Raw genomic sequence first — 12,858 nt, 5'->3', positions numbered from 1 at the left:
TCCATTAGCTCAAGTGGCAGACGTCTGTGCTGTGGATCAAAAGGTCCACAGCCTGCTCTTGACCAAGTTGGGGATCAATATGGTTCCAGATGAATTTGGGGCTTTTAAAAATAAAACTTAGGAAATCACAAAGAAACCTGAATTAACACATTTACACTGTCTTAACGTTCCAGCATTCCAACGTTAAAAGCCGCCAGGTCTGAGGTTGATCCAGCCCCCTTGGGCACATGCGTTACGACACAGTCTTTAATTACACGATCCCAGACTATTACCCCCCGACAGGACCCTGCCTCGTTCAGTAACTGAAGAGTTATTCGCTATTTTTTCTCCATCTTCCTCCTTCAGTGTGTGGCCCGAGGCCTGTTTTAAGCACAGCTCTTCTAAACCCTGCATTGAGTACAAGATTATTAACTTCCTCCTGGGGCATTTCTATGCTGCTCTCTCACCATGGCATCCGAGTGCTTTACAAACAGGCATTCATTTGCATCCCACACCCGAGAGTAGGTGGGATTATTACCCTCTGTTAAAGACGGGGAAGTGAAGCACAGAGATTAAGGCCAAGCACCCACTAAGTTTGGGTGCCCACTCTGGGACATCAAGGCCACGGTTTTCCAGAGTCCTTCGCGCCGTCATAGCACGAGTTCAAAGGACAGCTCCTTCTACCTCCGCTGCGGCTGTGCGCACTCAGCACTTCTGCAAATCCAGCCCCATGTGTTTCGTGCTGAGCACCCAGAAAATGAGGAACACACAGTTAGTGGCCACTGGGAAAAGCTGAGTTTCTGTGACTTGCCCGGCACCCCATAAGAACTCGGTGGCAGAGGCAGGAAAAGAATCCAATTTGCCAGGGCAGCATTCAGCTGCCTTACCCAAGAGACCATCTTCGTTCATTACACACCTTCCAACTTCTGCAACAAACCGTCGGGATCCTAACATGGGCGGTCAGGACCAGGGGTCAGAGCAGGGGCAAACTTGGGCCTAGGAGTAGCAGAGGAGTTCGTAGTCAGGTTCCAGGCCAGGGTAGATACCAACGGTCAGACTCCGAGTTAGGTTTCAGGGTCCAGGTCAGGAGGCAAAGTCCAAATTAAGCTGAGGTCAAAGCCAGGCGTTCGGGAGCAGGAATAATCATGGCACCAACAGGAGAGCCACACTGGTGGTGGGACACTTCATGGAACGCCCCGTGGGTTTACATAGGGCAGGGAGTCAATCAGAAGCCACGAGGCTGCTGTCTGTCAAATCCTTGAGGCGGAACGTCCCAGGGTCTGTGTCCACAGCGGACCACGGAAAGTCCAGCTGGCTAGCAGCTCTTCAGACCCAGGTTCTAGACCCGCGGGGCCTTATGCAAAAGAGGCACAGGTCCTGCACAGGTAGCCTCCTTCGCTCCCCAACCCTGATTCGTCCCTAGAGCAGATCTGTACTAAAGGGGTAGAGGGAATAGTATTCAACCATCTTTAATGCCACAATGCATATGCCCAAGAGGGGGCTGAATTAGGGTTGCATGGGGGCCATCTTAAACCTGCCACATCCTGACCTTGCAGTCTGAACGTTCTTCTGAATAGTTTATACAAAATTAACCCATTTATAGGCCTTCTATTAATCGCCTGCTCCAGGTGACTTATAAAAAGAGAAACTAACGCCTGTAACATGCTTCTATTGTCATCTGTATTATTTTAGTGCCTAGAAGCCCCCGTCATGGACCATATAATTAACCATTTACAACTGCAGCCTTCCTATACAGTGTGTGGCCCACAATTCATTCATCTCAAGGTGACCACGTAGCAGGTACCCAAAGGCTGGTTTTGGGGAGAGAGCAGCAGGAAGGAAGGAAAGAGGGGGACTATGGTGGCTTCAGGATCCAATGGCACATCCCAGCCTAAGAGAAGAGCTGGGGGAACTATATTAAGGACGAGGGGTGGAGGAGGGAGAAGGAAGCCTGCTGCTTACTATGGAGCGTCCTAGGGCAGTGAGCGTACAATGATCTTGCTCGCCTCTGGGGGATGGGCACAGACGGAGCCAGCACTGTCAGGTGAGCTCACTGGGAATTCGTCAATGAAACCATTTTTTCACTGGAAAATGCTGAATTGTCAAAAACAAAGGGCATGGTCTGGTGACTTCCCTGTTTGGGGAGTGGGGGGGGGGGGGGTGAAAATTGCCAGCGCATCCTGTTTGGGCATTTCTCCAAACGAAATGTTCTCTTCAGCTCCAAGCGGCTTTTCGTTTGGAAATGTACGATAATTTATAGAAAAAAAGACGTTTAAAAAGGTTGAAATCAAAACGTTTTCATTGATCCCATGCAAAATATTCGGGGGGGGGGGGGGGCGGAGTGTTGCAGCTTGTGAAAAGATGCAAGATTTTGACTAATTCGAGCCAGGAAAAGGGTTCAAAATAGTGAAAAATTTCCCAGGACAAGAAAATGGTTTTCTGCCCAGTTCTAATGCCAGGAGCTCTACGACGCCTAGGGAGTAACTCTACTACATGAGCCCAGGACACCTCCCTTGTGCAGAGCCGGTGGGAGCTTTGCGGTGCTGGTTTTCTTTGGAAGTCATCAGAGCCTCGTGTTAAATTTGCAGCGGTCAGATAGGCAGGGAAAGGCGAGCGCACTCACACCCTCCCACAACCAACCGTTGCTGGTCAGCGGGTGACTGGGAGGAGCGGGCGGCTCACGTATTAAAGCACCAATAGGAGCCATCTGGGGTTGAGGGGGAAACGCTTTTCCTCCATTCTTAACTGGCAGAGGGCTTGGAATGTGCCATGCAAAAAAACCTCAGGAAGGGATGGCCAAATAGGAGAAGATAAAGAGACATACAGAACGTCTTCCAATAAATCAGAGCGCCACTCCTTCCAAACAGCTCCCTTGCTCTCCACGTCCCTGCACAAAACCTGGGAGAAGTGACCTGAGAGAGAGCAACACATCAGCCCTTCAGTTAATCAGGGAGATGGTACAACAGGAACAGGCCAGAGCGGTCTACTGCATCAAAATCAGCACCCGAGCCGAGACCTGGCTGCTGTGGGGAGCTTGAAAGCTTTAAAACCAGGAGTTGCCCATGTAACACCCCCTTTGATTGTTAAGAATGGGGAACAAATTCAAAATCTAATCTGGGTTGTGTATTTGTGTAGTGTCCCTTTAACCTGCCCCCTCAGAACAGGCACGTCCGGAGTGCAAACAGCGTCTCATGTTCTGATCCTGCACACGTCAGGAGAGAAGAAGGGGGAGGGAGGTGAACTTACTGGGAAACAGAAAAACAAAGTGATGGATGACAGCACAGGCACTCAGTACTTCAAAACAGATCTCGCAGCATTCCCATTTAAAAAAGCCAACAAGAACCAAGGGATGGATTAATATGTATTGCGTCCAAAAAAGGGAGAAGTAAAGCCGTACGATTTCTAGCTGAAGGATCACACTCAGAAATGGTAACAACAAAGGGACACTGTCGACCAATAAAACTCTTCCTTCCCTTTGTTACTCAGCACTGTCCACTCTTGTGGTTTTATTACCAATCTCACAATACATTTTTTGAATCCCCAGCTGCTGGAGTCGCGTTATTCCATTAGAATCACTGCTTTCATTTTTAAAACATATTTTTTCTAGCCCTCACAGTTGCAGAGAAAAGCATGAACCTGTGAAACTTTAATGGTTCAAAATCCAAAAGCAAATAAAGCCCAGATTGCTCTTTGAAAATCTCCTGATTTTCAAGACAATCTCCTGATTTTGGGGCCCTGATTCATGCTTTTCAAACACATGCACTTGGCAAAACTGATTACTGATAAAACCATGTTTTGCGTAACGGTCTCTCTCCACTCTTCGTCCTGGTTGCTTTTTGCATCTCACTCAGTTTGGACAGTAGAACTAGATGAAATTCCATTCCACTTTTAGACAGTTTTAATAACAAGCTCTTGGAGTGTAGAAACATTCTCCATCGGCTGTGTACTGGCAATGCCTCAGTGTCTCAAGGCTTCTCCAGCATGGGGTGCTGACTAACGGTGAACTTCAGACGAGCGTTCTTCATCCATTTAGAGACACTTGGTCTGCTGGGACTTTCTCCCCAGAGCACCAGTCTTTGGCTTATGGACAGTAACTACATTAGCCACTGGCCATCAGTCTGTAGTGGAGACAGCTTGGTTCTCAAGTGAATTTCCTGGTTTTAGGTATGGGTCGCAGACGTTAAACGGGGAGGGTTACGCTACGTGAGGTTATCATAACTGATTACATCTGTGCCTCACACACTCGTTACAGTTTCACAATGTTTAAGTTCAGAAGGGATCACATTAGATCAGTTCCCTTGGTAGTTCACATCAGCTGATTTTTAGCCCTCCCAGGCAGTTGTTAGATTTCCCCTACACCTACACACACTCGGAAAGGGCACCCCGTTCACTGGGACACAGGCCCAAAGACCCGCATCTCCACTCCTCTAGGGAAAACTGGTACTCTTCCGCACTGGTCATTAGTCAAACAGATGCTATCAAAAGAGGGCTGAAATATCTGCTAGATTTAGGGCCAAAAGCTGATCTAGCTCGTTACCTCCCTAATCTGGAGAGGGAATAAATGAGTGAATTGCTAGAATCAGGAAGAACATCTCATGCCAATGCATCAGGCTCAGAAAGTGAAATGTACAGAGTCATACTCAGAGGCCAATCTCCAGAGCGTCGCGTTATCTGCCCTCAGCAGCTCCAAGCGTATTCCTAGTCCCATGGCTGAGAATTGTCCAGGGACATTAATGGGAGCTGGGGACAGCATATTGTGCACTCCAGGCTATAAACTGGCTTCTGCTGTATCCCTGTTTCCCCCCCACACACACTTCAGGATTTGACATGCTCAAACCCCCCTGGCTGGAGCTCCTCTCCGACTGCTACGGAGCGGAAGAAGAGCCGCATGGGTCCGCTGGTTCTGTTTGTTCAGCTGTCTAGTTTCCAGCAGCTCTCGCTCCATCACTCCAATAAGTTAATAACTAACAACCAACTTGCAACATCCCCCGGCCCAGACAATGGGGCCCACAGACTCCTTCCTGCCAGCAAACGTAGCCCCCCTCCAGAGCCAGTCACACCTCAGAGGACTACAGAGCAACAGCTGATGGGACATGCTAGAAAGAGGAACATGTTCAGCTCAGGGCTTGAACGCAGATGCACAACAAGTGATGACAAGCCTGGGGACACCTGAGACACAATTGGTGCTCCCAGAACACAGGTACGGGACACAAATCCCCCCCGACTTCTGCCCCCTCACTCCTCTGGTGGTAGGGATTTGATTTTGACTCCTTCAGGGCAAACCTCAAGGGGGCTCTGGGCTTGACAGAAGGGGGCACAAGGAGAGGCAGGAGGGCGGGGTGCTGTGGAAGAAGTTAGTATTGATACACCAGGAGTCTCTCCACCAGCCTGCACAGTGTAACTGGCCCCTGCCTCTCCCTGGGAGGCAGCAGCAGGTAGCTAGCTCAGAACGGAGGCGGTGAGCATGTGGGATTTCCTGCCACGCAACCGGAAAGCAGCACCATCCTGAAGGACTCAGGGATGTGGGTGGGGAGTGATCCCTCTTTCAGAACTCGTGGGGAGAGACAGGCAGGCTCCCATTCATTCAGCAGGGGAAGCCAGAAGCCAAGTCTACCTGGCTCCTGTCCCTCAACTCCGGGGTAAAACACCCCTACACCTCGCCAAGACAATTCGCATCAGTTAGCCGCACAACGGAGGGTTTGCTGGAAGACATTTAGCTTTGCAAGACACTCCCATGAAAAAGAACAGGAGTCCTGTTCTTAGAGACTAACAAATTTATTAGAGCATAAGCTTTCGTGGGCTACAGCCCACTTCTTCGGATGCATATAGAGTGAAACATATATTGAGGAGATATATATACACACATACAGAGAGCATGAACAGGTGGGAGTTGTCTTACCACCTCTGAGACTCCCGTGAAAGAACACGTGCAAGCAATTTCCACGAATCTTCTCTTTTATTTATTCATCAGAAACCCAAACAAAGCAGCCCGGTGCTAGTTCTGTGGTCTGAGGACCACCAGCGATCTGCGGAGCCTTCCTACCTTAGGGCCGCACAGTGACACGCCAGACGGCCGGGGGTGGGGGGAGGACCTTTTACCAGAAAGGACAAAAGGAGAGGCATGCTAGGGCATATGAGAACCTGAAAGTGAAACTGGCAAGTGGAGTGCTTGATTCGGATCTCACCCCCAGGGAAATCGTCCAGCTTCAAGAGCTTATGTGAGAGGCGATTACAGAGCTCAGTTTTCATAATCCAAGGTTCTGGGTAACCCAAAGAAATGCAATTTTTATCATGAGAGTTTTCCTTCACAGGAGGGGTGTTCTCCCCATACTGCTCCCCAGTTTTCCCCTCAAATGCTTTGGCTGGTTATTTTCCTTATGTTGCAATGTACACACCAGGGATGTCTTCGCTGCACAGAGTTAGACACAGGTGCCGACCAGCCAAGTTGAGCCTGCAAGAAGCCACGTGGCAAAGCCAGCACATGTGACCGTGTCCTCACTTGTGCTGCGCTGCGCTCCCCTGTGTGTATCGCTAGGACTTCTGGGGGCCCATCCCAGGGTGCTCTGAGCTGCGGTGAGATGAGCCGCTCTGATTCCTTCCCACCAAATCGTGGGAGAACTTGTCTGACCTCCTGGGCACACGGCGGGAACTGTGGGCAGGCACTGGAGGACTAGCAGCCCGGGGATGGTTTAGCCTGTGTGCTCGCTGCAAAGTGGGCAGATAACCAGCCCCACTGAAAGTGGGACCTGGGCTCTAACCCCGCTCCCCCAGCTAGCCAGGGTTTAAATCGCCAAGCTCAGGTGAGAGTTTTGCATGGGCTGAGGGGCAACAACCATAAAGATCGAGTGAACTCTGCAGTGAAGACAGACCCATCGGTGTAGGTCCATTTCCCCAAGCAGCTCTACGTCTCTGCCCCATTACCTTAGAGATCAAGAACAGGGCATAAATATACAGTACCAACAATCCCCCCACACTGAGTCAGATTCCAGCCCCTCCAAACCCTGCTCAGAGGGGCATGCTCTCCCTTTAGAGCCAGCACCAGGGGGTTGGAGATAACATTCACAAGGAAAGGAAACAACCAACCCCTCAAATGTTAAGTCCGTTTGGAAAGCTCATGCGTGGGGCTGGGAAATGAACATTGCCACAGGACATCTACGCAGGAGCTAACTCCAGGCTGACAGTGCTAAGTCAAAGTTTCCCAGCAGCACGCATTTGTCTTCTCTTTCAAACAAAGCCGTACGGGTCAACATAACGTGCTGCATGTGACCTGCAGTTAAACCTTAACAGGCTTTGTGGTGCAAGGGCTTTATTTTCAGGTTAGAAGCAGAAGTGTAATTTTAGAGTTACCCTGAGAAGAAAAAGGGGCCCCAAATGGAGAGAGACTCTTTACACGTTATTTACATTGACAAGTTCCCCTGCTGTTGTTAGCAATACCGCAGACTTCAAGAGTTTTCCACTATTTATAGATCCAATCTGCTTGTCCCTAGTGCTCTTTGTGACGGTTTGCATTTCACTGGGCTCGAACAATGAAAGACCATTTAAGTCAGTTTCGTGTGTGTTTTGTGCCAGTTTTACTTCTGGTTTCTTTGTGCCACAAGGTTTGGGTTTCAAAAACCCTTACTGGCAACCTGCTTACGTGGGCCCCCCATCACCACACTACCAGAGCGCCTCACAAACAGGAGTGGATTTATCCTCGCAACAGCACTGTGAGGTAGGCTGTACTTGCCCCATTTTACAGATGGGAAACTGAGGCTCAGAAAGGCCAAGTGACTCGTTCAAGGTCCCACAAGAAGTGTGTGGCAGTGCCAGGAATTGAACCAAACTGTCTCAATCCAGTGCTTTAACCCCAAGACTGAATCATCTCCCCTTTATTTATTCAAAGATACATTTTCTTTAAGAAATCCAATTAAAACAGTTGTTAGAAGCATTTTTATTGGCTTCAAGTTGAATAAAACCTGGTTTATGTTTTCCCCATAGCTTAACTTTAAGCTGATGTCCCCTTTAACTCAGCTTTCAAGATGAATATTAGAAGAAAATTACTTCTGCCTTGGATAAAAGAATACTAGCGCTGCACAGCACTTTGTCCCATCCAAAGTTATTTGCACATACACAGCTTTGTATAGGACCTACATTAAAAGCACAGTCCTGCTTGCCCCCAGAAGGCACATCAGATATTTTAATTCTGCTAAAGTCCTTTCTCTCTCTCGCTCTCTTTCTTTTTTAAGAGACAAACTAGAGCAAAGCCTAAGTCTAATAGCTGATTTCTGTTCTGATTTCATCTTATTACAAGGCTGCCTGAATGCTCCGCTTGAAGGTTTTATTTTCATGTTAGCTGCAGGGTTGGGACTGGGAGGGCCACGGGGGGAAAGAGAGTTTATTCAGAAAATTCACATGCCGAGGATTTCGCCATGACCTGGTTACAGCAGCGTCCCAGCACTGGTAAAATGTGACGAGGGGTCGCAAAGCAGCGAGAGTAACAAAAACAGAAATTCTAATCACACGGATTTCCAAAGCAAGTAACAGGGCGAAGAGGCACCAGCAAGCATCACCCTACCTTCAAGCCAAACACCCCCCCCCCTAATATTTTACACAGGGTTTTCAACACAAGAGGAAGGGCAGCAAAGCAAAGGGAAGCCAAACTCAGCCTTCTCCCCTGACTATTTTATCCACGGGGGCTGGATAGACACACGCACTCTCTGATCGTTTAAGCAGATACCAAGTCTTTTGGGGGACTCTCAGCACACCTCTGCTATTTGAATTCTACGGCAGCTTTCACTCCGTCAGCTCAAACAGCTTTACAAAGCATTAGTGATATAAACCGTTCTTCCCTGTACCTTAAGCTACAGCTGCTACACAACAAGTTGCATCAAACTGTCAATTTCAGCCTCCCTGGTAAACTCCAGAAACCCAGGGGAGAGCTTCTCCCTCCCCACCCCTCACACACCCCATCCCATTCAGCTTTGTAATTATCTTAACACCAGCTCCCGTGCTCAGATCCTCACCTGAGCTGCTAATACAGATGCTCCATGCATAGTTATGAAGTAAGGTAATGCACCTATAAGCAGCTATTCCCCTCCAGAGCACAGACTAGACATCAATTATTCCAAGTGCTCCTGGTTGTTTTTCCCTCCATTCAATCTGCCACAATCGCTGAATAAATCTCACAGCTACAAGAACCCATTACATTCCTAAAGGGAAGGGAGGAAACGATTCGAATGGACTTCAAAAAAAAACCTCAGCGCTCATAAATCCCTCATTTCCAACGGGCTAGAAACACGTTTTCCAGACACGAGAAGCCCCTAAGTCATTAAACCGAAATTCAGGACCACAACAAACACTGGTTTTCTGCCCTCCCCAGAGCAACCAGGCCAAGATGAGCAGAGATCCACTGTGTTAAACATGGCTCCGTAACAAACCAGAGGGAAATGTGGCCACACCAGAACCCCACAGCCCTGATTCAGCAAAGCACTTCAGCCCACGCTCAAGTTTAAGTCCCACCGAAGTCACTAAGAGTTGGGCCTTTATTCAGGGCAACCCTTAAGCTCCTGGTTAAGGGAGGGTGAAGGGGGGACATAAAGGAGCCGGTCTGGGAGGGTAGCCACTTTCCAACGAGCACAGAAAAATGGCATCGTTGTTAATAATAATTTCCCTGCCTCTGGGGGAACCTGCGCTCCTCAGCCTTGTTGGACAGTTTCTTTGTCTTGCAAGACTATTTTTGTCAGCAGCAGAAGAGGCGTCTCCTCGTTACCCCACTTTCAAGCTCGCGTTCTGAAAGGCCAAGCCAAGGCGCAGGGCTCAGTGGAGACGAGGAGGGGGCCAGCGAAGGAAGATTGTCCTGCACATGTAAAAGATCCCTGCATCACACACAGCCCAGCACTCAGGGAAGGGGGAGAAGGGAAAGTGCCCAGCTGGCAGAGAAAAACAACTGCATTCCAGCATCACAATCCCAATCAGCTGCATCCCCCTCCAGCCCCCAGCCCAAGTGTCACTGGCCTGCAATTGGTTATGAACCTGAAACCCCCAAGCCTCACAGCCAGCCCCCCTAAGGGGCTCTAGTCTTCAATCCAGGTGACTCCCCATGCCCCCCCTCCCCCGTCCATGAGGGCACTCATGTGGGTGCGGAGGCGAAGAAGGCATCAATATTCCATTGGATTTCACCCACGCACTGAACGTTCCCTGAGCTACCGACACCAAAACCTGGCCATCCCCATACGTAACCCCTGCCTCCCAGCCCATCCCCATCCACCACACTCCCTGACCCATAGCTCCCAACATACACAAACGCCCCCGCCCCGAGGCACCCCTCACCCCACCATGCCCCCAGGACCAGACACCGGCGTCTCACACTTTACAGTATGTCTCCTACTCCCCCCTGCACCTCTAAACCCACTCCCACATCATGCACCCCCAAGATCCTGGCCTCCAGCACGTCACCCCTGTTCCCCTAAATCCAGCCCCACCCACAGCCCCCAACATATCACTCTTCCAGACCTCTGCCCACCAAATTCCCCCCAGACACCATCTTATACCTCTCACCCCCAGGATATTACCTCTGCCCTGTACACCCTGGATCTTCCGGCTATACCAGCCCCCATCCTGTCTCCCAGTTCGCCATGGATGTCACTCCTGCCCCATACCCTCCATCCTCCCCCTATATCTCTGCCCCCTGGATCCTGCCCCCCAGATCCCCATGGATGTTACCTCGGTCCCATAACCCCACAGATCTGCCCTGAATACCCTCACGCTCCAATCCTGCCCCACAGACTCCCATAGCTCCCCAGATCCTTCCCCTATTCCCCTGGCCACTGATCCTGCCTCCCCCCCAATCCCCATGGCCCCATAGTCCCCCAGATTCTCCCTATATCCCGCCCCCCCAGCCCCCATGGTCCTGTAGCCTCTCAGATCCTCACACACACCCCCACTCTCCAATCCTGCTCCCCAGATCCTCCCCCTATAGTCCCACCCCCGATCCTGCCCCCCAACCCCCATGGCACCGTGGCCCTCCAGATCCTCGCCCTGTACCCCATCCCCTAATCCTGCCCCCCAGATCTCCATAGCTCCCCAGATCCTTCCCCTGGCCACTGAGCCTGCCCCCCAGGCCCGAAGCCCCGCAGATCTTCCCTATACCCTGCCCCCCACACCTGCCTCCCAGATCCTTGCCCATACCCCCAGCCCCCAATCCTGCCCCCCAACCCCCATAGCTCTCCAGATCATCCCCCTACACCCCACCCCCTAATAATGCCCCCCAGCCCCCCCAGCTCCCCAAATCCCGGGCCATACCCCACCCCCGATCCTGCCCCCCAACTCCATGGCGCCGTAGCTCTCCAGATCGTCCCCCTGCACCCCACCCACTAATCCTGCCCCCCAGATCTCCATAGCTCCCCAGATCCTTCCCCTGGCCACTGAGCTGCCCCCCAGTCCCCATGGCCCGAAGCTCCGCAGATCTTCCCTATACCCTGCCCCCCACTCCTGCCTCCCAGATCCTTGCCCATACCCCCAGCCCCCAATCCTGCCCCCCAGACCCCATAGCTCCCCGGATCCCGGGCCATACCCCACCCCCCGAAACTGTCCCCCAACCCCCAGAGCCTCCCCCGTACCCCACCCCCCCAACCCTGCCCCCCAACCCGCCCGAGTCCCCGGTGCTGCCCCCCGGCCCCGGCTCTGCCGCACTTGCCTGTGGCGCTGCCCGCGGTGCCGGCTCGGGGCTGGCGGGGGTCGCTGCGCACCGGGGCCGGGCGGCGGGGCCGGCGCAGGTTCCTTCTGCCGGAGCCGAGTGAGCCGCAGCCGCTGCCGAGCGCCGCGGAGCCGGGCACCAGCGGGGCACCGCGCCGCCACCTAGCGGCCGCTGCCGGGCACGGGCTGCGGGCGGGGATCCGGGGGTCCCCGGTCATGGGGGGGGCTGGCTGTGGGGCTCGGGGGGGGGGGGGCTGAGGAGCTCCTGGGAATGGGGGGTGGAGGCCCCATGGGGGGCTGGCTGTGGGGCTCGAGGGGGGGCTGAGGAGTTCCTGGGAATGGGGGGGTGGAGGGCCCATGGGGGGCTGGCTGTGGGGCTCGGGGGGGGCTGAGGAGCTCCTGGGAATGGGAGGTGGGGGGCTTCATGGAGGGGCTGGCTGTGGGGTTCAGGGGGCTAAGGGGGTCCTGGGAATGGGGGGTGGAGGCCCCATGGGGGGCTGGCTGTGGGGTTCAGGGGGCTAAGGGGCTCCTGGGAATGGGGGGTGGAGGCCCCATGGGGGGCTGGCTGTGGAGTTCAGGGGGCTAAGGGGCTCCTGGGAATGGGGGGTGGAGGCCCCATGGGGGGTTGGCTGTGGGGTTCAGGGGGCTGATGGGCTCCTGGCAGGGGGGGGTGGGGGACTTCATGGAGGGCCTGGCTGTGGGGTTTGGAGGGGCTGATGGGGTGGGGGCCCAGGTGCTCCTGGCAGTGGAGGAGTGGGGGACATATAGGGAGCTTGGGAGCCCAAGCATTCCTGGCTATTGAGGTTGGGGGTCCTTGGGCCCTGGGGCCCCTGGCTGTGGGGGCTGGGGGACTCCCACATGTGGATCTGGCCCTGGGGAACTGAGGAGGGGGCCCACTGATGCTGGGAGGCTGAGATTCTTCTGGCTATGGGGCTCCCTGATGGGGCTGGAGTGGGCAAGGAGGGGAGTCAGAGCTCCCACTGAAGGGGGGCTGGGATTCCCACAGACGCTGGAGTAGTTGGGGTCCCCGTGGGGACTGGCCGGGGGGATGAGGATGGGGGTTGTCCCCCTGCCTGGAGGCTGATGATGGGGCAGGACCATGAGGCCATGGGCATGCAATGCATCCATGCCAAGGTCCCCCCTCCCCTCCAGACTGGGCACATGGGTTTATTGCAGTGGCAGGAATTCCCCCCTCACCCTTTCAGC

General features: G+C 53.0%; 1 protein-coding gene across 1 annotated transcript in view; it reads right to left on the bottom strand.

The window, feature by feature from the left end:
* Positions 1 to 11,845, bottom strand: part of SEMA4G (semaphorin 4G) — a 96,580-nt gene extending 84,735 nt beyond the window's left edge. Inside the window, exon 1 of the mRNA XM_065552650.1 lies at positions 11,654 to 11,845. The gene's annotated coding sequence lies outside the window, so the exon portion shown is untranslated. The remainder of the gene's footprint in view (positions 1 to 11,653) is intronic.
* Between the last annotated feature and the right edge of the window lie 1,013 nt (positions 11,846 to 12,858).

The sequence above is a fragment of the Chrysemys picta genome, chromosome 7 (assembly GCF_011386835.1).
Source record: "Chrysemys picta bellii isolate R12L10 chromosome 7, ASM1138683v2, whole genome shotgun sequence".
NCBI classification, from domain to species: Eukaryota; Metazoa; Chordata; order Testudines; family Emydidae; genus Chrysemys; species Chrysemys picta.
This window is presented reverse-complemented; position numbering and strand designations above follow the sequence as displayed.